This window comes from Pongo abelii, chromosome 13 (assembly GCF_028885655.2).
Source record: "Pongo abelii isolate AG06213 chromosome 13, NHGRI_mPonAbe1-v2.0_pri, whole genome shotgun sequence".
Lineage (NCBI taxonomy): Eukaryota > Metazoa > Chordata > Mammalia > Primates > Hominidae > Pongo > Pongo abelii.
The window spans coordinates 80461594-80474825 of record NC_071998.2 but is presented as its reverse complement, the minus strand read 5'-3'; the positions used below and the strand labels follow the sequence as shown (position 1 = coordinate 80474825).

The window sequence follows — 13232 nt, the reverse complement described above, 5'->3', positions numbered from 1 at the left end:
AGCTATCTGCTTAGGAAAAAAAGGAAAGGCAGTTTCTTGCATGACTCAGCTTTTAGCTTAATTTTTCCCTTTGACAGAGTAATGGGGGTCCCAAGTTTTTATTTTCCTTTCACACCTGCTTACAGAAACTTTGGGTTCCCTGAGTTCAGGCTTCCCCTCCTGCGGTCAATGCACATGCAGGCATCACCTGACCCTCTTCACATTGCCCTGGGGGACCTGGGGCTCAGGGAACCAGCACAAAAGTGCAGCTACCTTGGCTACTCTTACTGCTGTCAGTAACAAACTGTCCTTTGTCTCTGACCCAGGAATCTCCTATCTTCTGCCAGCACCAGTGAAAATGATTGCTAGCTTGCAAGAAGGGTAAAATCTCAGAGCCTTCATGTTTCTTTCAAATTAAAATGTACTGGGAGAGAAAACATCATGCACGTGTAAGAATACCAGGATGGAGAAGACGCAATAGGCTTCTCAGCAAGATAACCAGAGTATAAATGGGGTAGGAAAATTTCTGTCCCTAAGGAGACCAGGTTCCAAGAAGGGGGGGGCCACCCCCACTGGACCTCTCTCCCTCTTCCAGGTTCAAGTCCCCACTTCCCAAGTCAGAGTGAGAGAAATAATAAGATGGGGGAAGCAATGACCGCCTTGATGACCTGGCTATAAATAGCCAATATTTATGTTAAATAATAAGAGTGAAAATAAATAGCTGTCACAGGATCTCATTTCTGGAGTTATTTATAGGCTTCATATGACAACCTAATGAGATGGATCACATTTTAATGCTGCGAAGCTTTTGGTCATAAGATAGTCTATCATAAAGGTCAACATTTCCCTGGAGGGAATCTGGCACCTCAGGAACCAGCAGAGCACAGGTGGTTCTTAATAAGCACTTCTGGGTGCTCTTACAGAGCCCAATTTCCAAAACATCAGTGAAAAATGAACCAAGGAACACATCCGGCACCCCCACTTAGCACCAGCTGCTACCCAGTGGCCCTGCCATGGGATATCAGTTCTCCATGCTGATACAGGGCAGTCCCTGTGGGCAGTGCAGCCCACAGATCCTCCACAGTATCACTCTAGTAGGTTCTAGGGTGATTTTTTTCACACTTGGTTTTTAGCATTGGTGTGCCAAGGATTCCATCATGAAGTTCCAATCAGGAAGTGCTGAAGCCAGCAGTACTTCCTCGCAGACACACTCCTCCCCGCAGCATCTCCCACAGCACTGACTGCTCTTCCTCTGGCCTATCTGCTGGAGGCACGGGTCCCTCAGTCTAATCCTTCCAAATTGCTTTTCTATTCCCTAAAATGGGCCCAGGGGTGGAGGGGTAAAGTAAGGGTCTACACTGAAAAGGCCTCTTCTTGCAGTTGTGTGGAGGAAGGACTGCCTTTGGAAGAGGCTGGGAATCTTAGTAACCAGCACTTGGCCCCCAAAAGCAGAAAAGCAAGTAACAATAACATTTGCCTAACTCTTAATAATGTATCATGGTTTTCATAGGCTTGCCTTTTAACAAATATCATGTATTTTAGACACTTGTTAATTAATTTTTTAAATTGTTAGATAATTGTAGATTCACATGCAGTTACTTTTACCCAGTTTTCCCAGTGGTAACATCTTGGCAAAACTAGAATACAATTTCACTGTCAGGTATTGACATTGATGCAACCCATGTGTCATGTTCAGATTGCCCAGTTATATATGCACAGGGACTCATCTGTGTGTATGTGTTTGTGTGTGTGTGTGTTCTTGTGTGTGTGTGTTTAGTTCTATACAATCTTCTCACATGTACATTGGTGTATTCACCCCCCCCAGTCAAGATACCGAACATACTGAACATTTTCATCACCCAAAGGATCCCTCCTGCTGTCCTTTTATGGCCACATCCACCACTGCCTTCCCCGACAATTAACTTAGTAATATTTTATTTTAGGAATAATAAAGTATTGGTGAGCTGTAAACTGGTACAGCCACTGTGAAAAACAGTTTAGTCATTTCTCATAAAACTAAATATGCAATGCCCATACAGTTGTGTTCTTGAGCATTTACCCCGGAGAAATGAAAACTTACATTCACACAAAAACTTGCACCATGAATGTTCATGGCAGCTTTATTTGTAGTAGTCAAAAATGTGTAATCGTCAACCCAGATGTCCTTCAGCTCACAGGTAAATTGTTAAACACTTTGTGTACACCCAGACTGTGGAACACCACACAGCCATTAGATGGAATGGACTGTTGATACATAAAACTTGGATGAATCTCCAGGGAATCATGCTGAGTGAAAAAAGCCAATCCCAAAAGGTTCCACACTGTATGATGCCATTTACACATCACTCTTGAAGTGAGAGTATTTTGGAAATGGACAGACTGCTTTCACGTGCTCCTTATCACAGCCTTGGGGCAGGAGGCAGCATTTGCTGGTATGGTGATCAGTAGTGAACCCATAATGAAGGCTGGGTCAACAAAAGCATTGCATTTGCCCCCTTAGCCTGTTTCCTCCCCATCACTCATTTGTATCTGCCCTGGGTAAAACACTCAATGGCACACAAAGAAATCTGAGATCCAGCCACGGCAGTTAGTATTACATGATGAACCTGGGTCATACGTGATGTAACCGGGATTATCTTTCCAGAACCCTCTTCCATGTAGAGAGTTGGCCAAAAGAGGGGTTCTGCCTGAGATTTGCAAAATGGAAGTGAAGCAGCAGCTTGTACCCTGAAGGTTGTCGTGGCCCCTACAGTGACAAGCAAACACAGAGCTGCCCTCCCTCCTCTGGGCCTGACCCTTCCCACTGACCACAAGGGGCCCCAGGCCCAGCAGCAGACATTGAGCCTGGACTTTATGCTAGAGGTTGTGGCACTCCATAGACCCCGCCTACTCCCCTTTGTGCCCCATGCCCCATGCTCTGACTTGCCTCTCTTGCCACAGGCCAGGGATTCAGGAAGGCTGGTTGATGCCTTTTCTCAGATCCTCCAACACCCGTTGTACTTTTCTGCCCAGCTCCCCCATGGTCCTGCAGGGTCTAACCCCTGGAAAGAATCCCTCATCCACGCCATGCATCTTGCTTCTGCTCTCCTGTTGGGACCCTGCCCTGCAAAGCTCACCAGGAAGATAGCTCCCCACAATAGCCAGCAGTCCACAGAACCATGGCGGGACAGGAGGCATGAACTCCAGGCATCACCAGTGCTGACCTTCTGGCAGAGAGGAGACAAGTTCTGATTGGAAGTGAGGAGGAGTTCTGAGTAGGGGCAAGGAGGGAATAACATACAGGGCTTGAGACTATTTTATTCGCCCATTCACTCAGCAGACTTTCCTGGGACCTGCTGTGTCCCTGCTCACACCAAATCCTCAGCCTCTGGTGGGGTCAGCAGTCAAAGGATGGTACTGGGCCAGGCTGGCACCAAAGGCTGGCTTCGCACCACCAGGAGCTCAGATCCAGACAATCCCCAGGGAATGCTTGAACCACGGCACAAGTCATTTGAACTCAGAACGACTGCCAAGACACACTCATGGCATAATTTGCCCAGGGGCTTGGGCTTCCCACCTGCAGATGGAATATTTTCAGGAAACTGCACAGGAGGCTCGAAGGCCTGCCAACAAGTAATGCAAACCATCTAATCAGCCCACTGTGACGTCGGCACCCACTAGGAACCAAAATATATAACCAGAGTCATGGAGGTAAATTTCAGAAGACAAGTTGGCCATCTCAGAAACAAGAAAGCCCCACAGGTAAGTAACTGTGAATGCAGGCTGCAGCTGGACTGGTGCGGCAGCCAGGGAAAGAGTTGTGGGAAGGAGTCATCAGGATGAGATAGAGAAGACAGCTAGAGACGCCAAGAAGTCAGCTGAACAGCTGAGATGGGCAGACAAGGAGGCACCGTTTACTGCAGCTCTGCTCCCACATGCTGCCGAACACGCCTCTGGACTTTCCAGATGGTTTTGTCCTGTTGATTCTGTGCTGAAAGCCCTGCCCCTTGGAAAAACACCTGGAGGATCCAAGTGGCTGCCATTCAGAGAAGGACAAGTGCAAGAAGCTATGCTATGACCTCTGTGTGCAATGAAAAATCAAACTGGATTGATTACCACAGTCAACAAGAAGGTTAAACAGAAGATATGAAAAATGCAATCATGCCTTGGACAACACATACTGGATACTTACCATGAGTGGGGCAGTGGAGCAGGAAAGCATGCGATGTTAACTCACACACCCTGCCACTGCTCTCATCCAGGGTCTCATGGCTTCGACGGAAATAATAGCAACAGCATGCCACGTTAAGACAGAGTCTTGCTGCTTCTTCGAGTGACACTGTAAGAAAGCATCCCTGTTCAATAATGGGAGGGCATGTTGCTGTCTAAGTCTTGGCAGTATCAGAAATCCCCTCTGGCAGAGCAAGTGGTCAGCACAAGTGTGTAGCCAACTGCACCCACACCAGGAGGACATGATCTGGGGGCCAAAGGTACAGGCTGATGCCTCATCCAGCTGGGAACCCATGCTCTGCACATGGCAGGCAGCACTTGAGCAAGGGAGGGCTACAGAGAACACCAGCTCTGGGGCAGATGGGGCTCGGAGATCAGCAGTGGTACCTTAAATAATTGGCTGCTCTGTTAAATGGAACCTCTCGCACCTGCCTTGCTGAGCTGCAGTGAGGATTAGAGACCATGTAAGTGAAGCACCCGGTGCCTAGCAGGCCTACAATAGCAGCTGCCCTCAGGAGTAGTGGCAAAAGCAGTGGTAGAAGATGGAGTCTACAAATCTCTGCAACATGCAAGCTGGAGATGCTCAAAGTTGAAACGTGGACGTGGATGTCCGCTCCAAGAATGCCCATGGGAATGCAGTCCAGACAGAAGAATGGAAGCAAAGCTTCTTCGGCCATCAACTAGTTTTCTTGGGACCAGGGGGAGTGTTCAGGAAAGAAGGTTATGGAACTTCCTGGTCAAGGTCACTGCTGTGAGCAGACAGGCATGGCCCTGGAGAGCCTCCTGGGATGCCCATAGAAAGTCTCCCAGAGTTCTCCTAGAGGAGGCTGACCCTGCTCCACTGGCGCCTGTCCCTTTGTTGGCAGGGGTTGCCCCAGGGACATAAACAACCTGCATCTTTCACTATGTTTGCAGACAAGCCATCTCTGCTGCTAAGAGACCACCAGTCACTCTCCTGGGTGGTGGGAGCCTCTCCAGCTTGCTACAGTGCATCCTTCCAGGGAAAGTGATCCAACTGCCCTGAAACTCTGGCCTGGGGTTCAAAATTCTTGAAGCTTGGAATTGGAGGGGCTGGCCTTTTACCTCTCTCATATGCATCTATGTGCATCATTAACTCATGTTCTATGGGTTTTCTAAGCAGGATGTAAAGCTCCCTAAAGGGCAGGAATCTTGTCTCAGAGTTTCCGTTATTGTCCCAAGACCTGCACACATCTCTACCTATTTGAGGTGCTAAGTACAGTGAAGCACCATGCAACAACATTTCAGCGAAGGACAGGCTGCATATACAACGGCGTTTTTAATGAGCTGCCCTATGGAGAGGTACCATGTTTTATCTTTTATACCATATTTTTACTGTGCCTTATCTACGTTTAGATAGATTTAGATATACAAATACTTACCACTGTGGCAGTACTCAGTACAGTCCCATGCTGTACAGGTTTATGGCCTAAAAGCAATGGGCTGAACCCTATAGCCTGGGTTCATAGCAGGTTCTACCATCAAGGTTTGTGTGAGTGTATTACCAGATGCTTGCACTATGACAAAATTGCCTAACAATGCATTTCTCAGGACGTATCTCTGTTGTGAAGCAATGCACAACTGTATTTTCTGACTACTGTTCTTGCCTGCTGATAAGTGAGAACCAAGTGCATAAACACTAAGAGTCTCTTTGGCATTCTTGGTTTAACCTGTGTATTAGTCAGGAAAACAGAACCAATAGGGTGTGGGGGTAGGGGCAGTGGTGAGAGGGAAAAACAGAGAAAGAGAGTCCGGCAAGCCTCAAGATCGGTGGGGCTAACGGGCAAGCTGGACCCTGGGGCAGCCAATGGTGTCAGTTGCTGTCTGGAGGCCACGGGCTTGACACCCAGGGAGAGCTAATTTTCCATTCATGTCCAAAAGCAATAAAAAAAACAGTGTCCCAGATGGCTTGGTGGCTCATGCCTGTAATCCCAGCACTTTGGGAGGCCGAGGCAGGCGGATCACCTGAAGTCAGCAGTTTGAGACCAGCCCAACCAACATGGGGAAACCCCATCTCTACTAAAAATACAACATTAGCCGGGTGTGGTGGTGCATGCCTGTAATCCCAGCTACTCAGGAGGCTGAGACAGGAGAATTGCTTCAACCCAGGAGGCAGAGGTTGCAGTGAGCCGAGATTGTGCCATTGCATGAACCTGGGAGGCGGAGGTTGCAGTGAGCTGAAATTACGCCATTGCACTCCAGCCTGGGCAACAGAGTGAAACTCCCTATCAAAAAAAGAAACAAAAAAAAAGTCCCAAACCAAAGACCATAAGATGGGAAGAATTTTCCTTTCCTCAAGGGAAGGGCTGCCTTTTTATTTTATTCAGGCCTTGAATGGATTGGCTGAGGCCCACCACATTAGGAAGAGCCTGCTTTCCTCAGTCCACTGATGCAAATGTTAATCTCATCCAAAATAATGTTTGACCAGACATCTGGGCACCCCATTGCCAAGGCAAGTTGACACATAAAATTAACCATCACCTCTTGTAATTTAATAGAATTCATTTCCTTGATAATCCTGAGCTCTGGTTTTCTATTGCTGAGTGACACCACCACCCCCGCCAAAAACAAACAAACAAACAAAAAGAAAACAAAATAAAAACAAACTTAATGGCCTAGAGCAACCATTTTCTTTTGCTGACAGTTTTGTGGATCAGGAGATGAGGGAGGCTCACCTGGGAAGCTTCATTCTGACCACACAGCATCCCCTGCATATTCCTCTCCACTCAGTCTGCTGCCTCCTTGGTGCTCCTTGGTCTTCCTCTGAACATGGTACCTCATTACATGGCCCTTGGCCTTCCCGCAGTGTGGTGTTCTTAGGCGGTAATGCTTCTTACACAAGCCTGCTCCTCACAAAGAGGGAAGAGGTGCTGGGACGGTCAAGAGCTACATTCAGAGCTGCTACACCATCACTCCCTCCGTATTCTATTGGTCCAGGGATTCTCAGGGCTTTCTGAATTCCAGGAGGTAGAGAAATGGACTTGGTGGGGGAGTGACAAGTTCAGATGAGAGAAAAGCATGTGGCCTGGGGGACACCGTCATACTACCTTTAGAAAGTACAATACACCCATCCCATGTGTTTTATTGTATTAGTCTGTTCTCACACTGCTATAAAGAAATACCTGAGATTGTAATTTACAAAGAAAACAGGTTTAATAGGCTTACAGTTCTTTAGGCTGTACAGGCTTCTGCTTCTGGGGAGGCCTCAGGAAACGTATAACCATGGCAGAAGGCAAAGAAGAAGCAGGCGTGTTACATGGCCGGAGCAGGAGGAGAAGAGAGAGAGAAGAAGGAGATGCTATACGCTTTTAAACAACCAGATCTCATGAGAACTCACTCACGATCATGAGAACAGCAAGAGGGAAATCCACCTCAATGATCCAATCACCTTCCACCAAGGCCCTCCTCCAACACTGGGAATGACAATTCCACATGAGATTTGGGGGGTGGGTGGGGGCACACATCCAAACTATATCATTTATTTTATTTATTTCATATATTAGAAACATCATTCTGATCAGGCATCCATAAGGTTCACCATGCTGCCAGAGGGGTGCACGGCACAGGCAGTGAGAACCCAGCATCAAGCAATGGCTTTATTCCTCTGGAGGGTTGGAGAGAACCAGCTCAACTGTTTATTGGATGGAACTCAACAGCATTTGAACTGCAGCCTGGCAGATCTATCAACATGCTTACTGTCCTAAATTCATCACAAGGACTTCAAACACATTCTATCTATATTTATTTCTTTATTTATTTATTTTTGAGACAGAGTCTCACTCTGTCGCCAGGCTGGAGTGCAGTAGCACCGTCTCGGCTCACTGCAACCTCTGCCTCCCAGGTTCAAGCAATTCTCCTGCCTCAGCCCCCAGAGTAGCTGGGACTACAGGCACAGGCCATCGTGCCCGGCTAATTTTTGTTTTTTTTTTTATTTTTTTTATTTTAGTAGAGACAGAGTTTCACCATGTTGCCCAGGCTGGTCTCGAACTCCTGAGCTCAGGCAATCTGCCCACCTTGGCCTCCCAAAGTGCTAGGATTACAGGCTTGAGCAACCGCACCCGGCCTGCATTCTCTTTAAAAATCTCAGTCAAGGCTGGGTGCGGTGGCTCACTCCTATAATTCCAGCACTTTGAGAGGCCAAGGAGGGAGGATCACTTGATGTCAGGAGTTCAAGACCAACCTGGTCAACATGGCAAAACCCTTTTTCTACTAAAAATGCAAAAATTAGCCAGGCGTGGTGGTGGGTGCCTGTAATCCCAGCTACACGGGAGGCTGAGGCAGGGGAATGGCTAGAACCTGGGAGGCGGAGGTTGCAGTGAGCTGAGATCGTGCCAGTGCACTCCAGCCTGGGTGACAGAGCTAGGCATCATCTCAAGAAAAAAAAAATTTCAGTCAAGGGTAAGCTGCAAATAGCGGCGGCCTACACCTCTGCGGTCACATTTCACCCTGACCTGTCTCCAATTTCCAAGTTGCCAACATGCTGTCTGCACTGCCACACCCGTCTTGTGGTCAGGCCTGAGGCCCTCTTACGGGAATGAGGGTGAAAAACTCTCCCTGACAGAGAGGCAGGTACCCCAACAGGGGCACCACCCCATGGCTTGCTCACAGAGTTATAAATTGTAAGTCACTGCCAGCACTGGGAAGCTGCCTCCCCTCTGGCCCTGGCCGGCACCCTTGAGCACACCAGAAGCTGCTGGCATCTGAGCTGTCCCTTGCTATGGATGCGTCTGCAGACACATGACACTTGGCTCAGAGTTCTCTGGGCCTCTGCAGACAAGAGTGGCCTGAGATTACCATGAGATAGGAAGACACCTGCTCTACTCACACTTCCAGGGAATGCAGCACGACAGGCTCCTGTCATTTTCCAGACTTTGAGAAAAGGATGTTCACTTGCTTCCCAGCTTCTTTCTTAATGAGACAATTGACTCAGAAAGAAAAATGCTCATTGGATTTCTCACCTCATCTGTCAGTGCTGCGTAAACAGATCAGAAAAGGCAGAGGGATGTGGGGTCCGGCCTCCTTGATGAGAGAGTGAGTCACCAGCTTGTGGGGAGTGATCAATAGTGCAGAAATTAGTCATGAAATCTGAATGAAAACAAAAGAGCTGATCCCATCCTGTGGCTGGTGGTGCCACAGAGACAGTCCATGAAAACAGCCTTGAACACAGGCAGATGCAGAGATCAACTCCACAGAGCTCAGAGAGCGGCTCACCTCCCTATCCCAAGTTCAAAATCCCAGCATCCTTAGAGAGGAAAAGGCCCTCGAAGCAGGGAGGAGAGAAGAGAAGCAGAGGGAGGGAGGGAGAGAGGGAGGGAGGAGAGGGGCCTGACACTCAGGCTGAGTCTGGGACACCTTGCAGCAGCGTGCCAGCCTTCCCTTCCACTGGACCTCGGTGGCCAAGGGCTACTCCCAGTCCCTTCCACATGCCCCTGGCCGAGCACTCAGGTCACTCTTAGTCTGCCTGCAGAAAAAGGCAGTCAGAGGACAAACGGCCTTTGACCCCCCACTCTCTTGGTGCTGGAAGGGAGGCAGCGCCCAGCAAATGGGACTCTCCCTGGAGCCATAAGGACTAGGAGGGCTGGCATTTGGCTGAGTAGCCAGGGTATTTTTATCCACTCTGTACAATCTGATTTTTTTAGTTGGCATACTTTCAGACAGAATTTTCCTATTAAAATGTGCTAAAATTATGCCTGAAAAGAAAGCCCATTGTACACAGATAACTCCCCACAAAAGGCCCTCTGATTGCACAGGCCCCACGTGACTCCAAAAAGCACTGGGGTCAGCGGGGCTTGGTGGCTCACGCCTGTAATCCCAGCACTTTGGGAGGCCAAGAAGGGTGGATCACCTGTGGTCGGGAGTTCAAGACCAGCCTGACCAACATGGAGAAACCCCGTCTCTACTAAAAATACAAAGTTAGCTGGACATGGTGGCACATGCCTGTAATCCCAGCTAATCGGGAGGCTGAGGCAGGAGAATCGCTTGAACCCGGGAGGCGGAGGTTGCGGTGAGCCGAGATTGCCTCATTGTACTCCAGCCTGGGCAACAAGAGTGAAACTCCGTCTCAAAAAAAAAAAAAAAAAAAAATCAGAGGTCTAGCCCAGCAGGACATGTATGGCCAGCTCTCCCTGCAGGGTGAGAGGGACTTTGGAGAAAGGAGGACCAGAAGGAGAGCAGCCCTTCCCATCTTTTCTTCCCCTAGGCCAGGAGAGTGCTTTGGGATAAGGGATGTCCCACACCACAGACTGCAACCCAACGCTTTGAAAGAAGTTTAAAGAAAATGTTAGGGTTTGGACAAGGCCCAGCTGGGCAAGAGATTCTTGTTTTCTAACCAGGAGAATACACTTGCTGCTAAAACATACAGAGGAAGAGATTAACATAGTAACTAAGCAAAGCAAGGAGGAGAAACAAAACCGTCTGTACTCAACAAGAGGGTGCCCCGCCCAGCCTCAGCTCCTCTGGCCAACAGGAGAGCTGCCAGCCAGTTAACCCGGTTCTCGGGTTCACCCAGGTAACAGGCTGTTCTCAGGTTCACCCAGGTAACAGGGTTCTCAGTTTCACCCAGGTAACAGGCTGTTCTCAGGTTCACCCAGGTAACAGGTTTCTCAGTTTCACTCAGGTAACAGGGCTGTTCTCAGGTTCACCCAGGTAACAGTGTTCTCAGTTTCACCCAGGTAACAGGCTGTTCTCAGGTTCACCCAGGTAACAGGTTTCTCAGTTTCACTCAGGTAACAGGGCTGTTCTAAGTTTCACTCAGGTAACGGGCTGTTCTCAGGTTCACCCAGGTAACAGGGTTCTCAGTTTCACTCAGGTAACAGGGCTGTTCTAAGGTTCACCCAGGTAATGGGCTGTTCACAGGTTCACCCAGGTAACAGGGCTGTTCTAAGATTCACCCAGGTGACAGGCTGTTCTCAGTTTCACCTATATAATAGGGCTGTTCCCAGCGTACCTTAGTAACAGAACTAACCTCAGGTTCATCCAAATAACAGGCTGTTCTTGTGCTTACCCAGGTAATAGGGCTGTTCTTAGGTTCATCCAGGTAACAGCTGTTCTTGGGCCCACCCAGGTAACAGGGCTGACCTGCTAATGCCAGGAAGGAGAGCCAGACTCTTGGGTAGAAAGAATCTGGTAGCAGCCTGGCTCTCTTTGCCTCTGTTAAGCATCACTGTGTTCAATCTCCATTTTTAGAACTCCACATTAAAAGGTCAAGTGCCTTCTAAAGTATTTATTTTCTCTCCAGTGTTTGTGCCCTGATTGAAATGACAGCCCCATGCTGCTTCCCTCGCACCCACATCAAGCTTGATCCACTTGGCACAGGTTATTTTTTACCTGAATGGCCAAAGAAGCCTGAAATTCACAGCATTTGGGGTTCTGTTTTTTCTTAATCTGGCTCTAACCCTGACTCCTAGAGCCACAAAAACACATGGCCACTCACAAAAAGCACAGGTGTCCTTCCTCCCATGGCCAGATTGGTGGAATGCACCCGCCAGGTCTTCACCCCCATGGGCTTTACCTCTGAACATATGATCTTGCTAAAGTAAACCCAGCTCTGACCACCTGTAGGACCCCACCGTCCCAGAGGTGGCCTTCTGGAGCCCTGCCTGAGGCCTTGCAGAAAGCTCACGGCATGGATGTCTGGATTGCTGGCAGGCCTTCTCCCTGATCTGGCTGTGTCTTGTCGCCTCTGCTCTGGGCTTCCTGGCCAGTCACTGTGTCACAGAACTCCACAAGCTTCTCCCCCACTGTAGCTCTCCAGGACAGCCCAAGGCGTGGCCACACTTCACCCTGGATTCCCTACAACAGAGAATACCAGGCTCCAGTGTTCCAGGTCCGGCTTCCCAGGGGCTCATGGGAACCAGGCAAGAAATCACAACTCTGAGAAGAAAGCCAAACCCTGTTTATCAAAGATCCCTGTGTCCTTGTGTATCGTCCAGGCCCCAAGACTGGTGTCCCCTCTCCAGAGTCCAGGCCTCCTTTCTCCAGGGGCCTCATTTCCAGAGCAGGCAGGGTACAGGCACTGTTGGATGTTGGATGCACCCGCACAGCTCTGAGAGTGGGCTTGGCCCATTTGCAGAACCCTGAACCAGGGATGCCAAGGTTCTGTGCACTCCAGGCTGCTCAACCCCAAACTCCAGAAGCAGGTGAAAAGAGAATGTGGCTGGAACGCTCTTCTAGCAAGGTCCTCGAGTTCTTGGACCAGAAAGACAAAACCCTTCTCCCATGGGAAAAACAGACTTCTCACCCTAGAGCACACAAAACCAACTCACACCATTAAGCCCAGCCATTCATTCTTTTTCGCAACTCTCCACCTTCCCAAGGGCAAAGCAAAGCCTTCTTTCCAAGGCAAGTCCCATTTCTCACCCCAAAAGAAGAGCAGCAGTAGTTGATGGTGAAAACTCATAACAGATAAGTGAAGAACTTCGTCCTCACATCAGCCCTGGGGGCAGAATTCCCGGCCCAGCGCAGAGCCCATCTGGGTAGGAGGGACAGTGGCCTGCGTGACGTGGTTGTCAGAGACAGTCTTGTGCTTCCATATCCCCACCTGCAGAGCACAACAGTTCAATCTGCGAATTCAACTCCAGACCGTATTGACAGAAGCAAAGAAAACAACAGCTAGAACCAGAAGGTCTCACCAGGGAGCCCATGTTAAAAATAAAAGTAAATAAAATACTTGGAACATTCTTTTCTGCAGGAACATCTACTCCCTTTTCTACTTAATCCTGGCCTCCTGTCTTCTCTTCCTCTTTTCCTAATGAGCCCCTCTGGCTGCTGCCCAGCGTGGTGGCTCGCCACCCCCCATGCCCACTGCTACTGTGTCCTGGGCCTGCCCTGGGACCGCCCAACCCTGTCGAGTGCACCCTGCCTGCAGAGCCCTCTGGGCCCTACCCAGGGGCCACCACCGCTAAGATGATCAGACAAGTTGGGAATGACAAGTATGCTGTGCCTGGTGTCTTACGGAAGACTGCAAAACCCAAAACAAGAGCTCTCCTTGCCCAGAAGGATTACTCTCTTCTCCTAAAGAGTTTGCT

At 49.1% G+C, this 13232-nt stretch overlaps 1 long non-coding RNA gene across 1 annotated transcript; it reads right to left on the bottom strand.

Moving 5' to 3' along the window:
• Positions 1-714: 714 nt before the first annotated feature.
• LOC100935718 (uncharacterized) lies at positions 715-12763 on the bottom strand. Its single transcript, XR_150581.4, has 4 exons — positions 11153-12763; positions 6882-7052; positions 4151-4297; positions 715-4039 (listed from the first exon to the last, which is right to left on the bottom strand). It is a non-coding gene; the product is annotated as an uncharacterized LOC100935718 (long non-coding RNA).
• Positions 12764-13232: the final 469 nt, after the last annotated feature.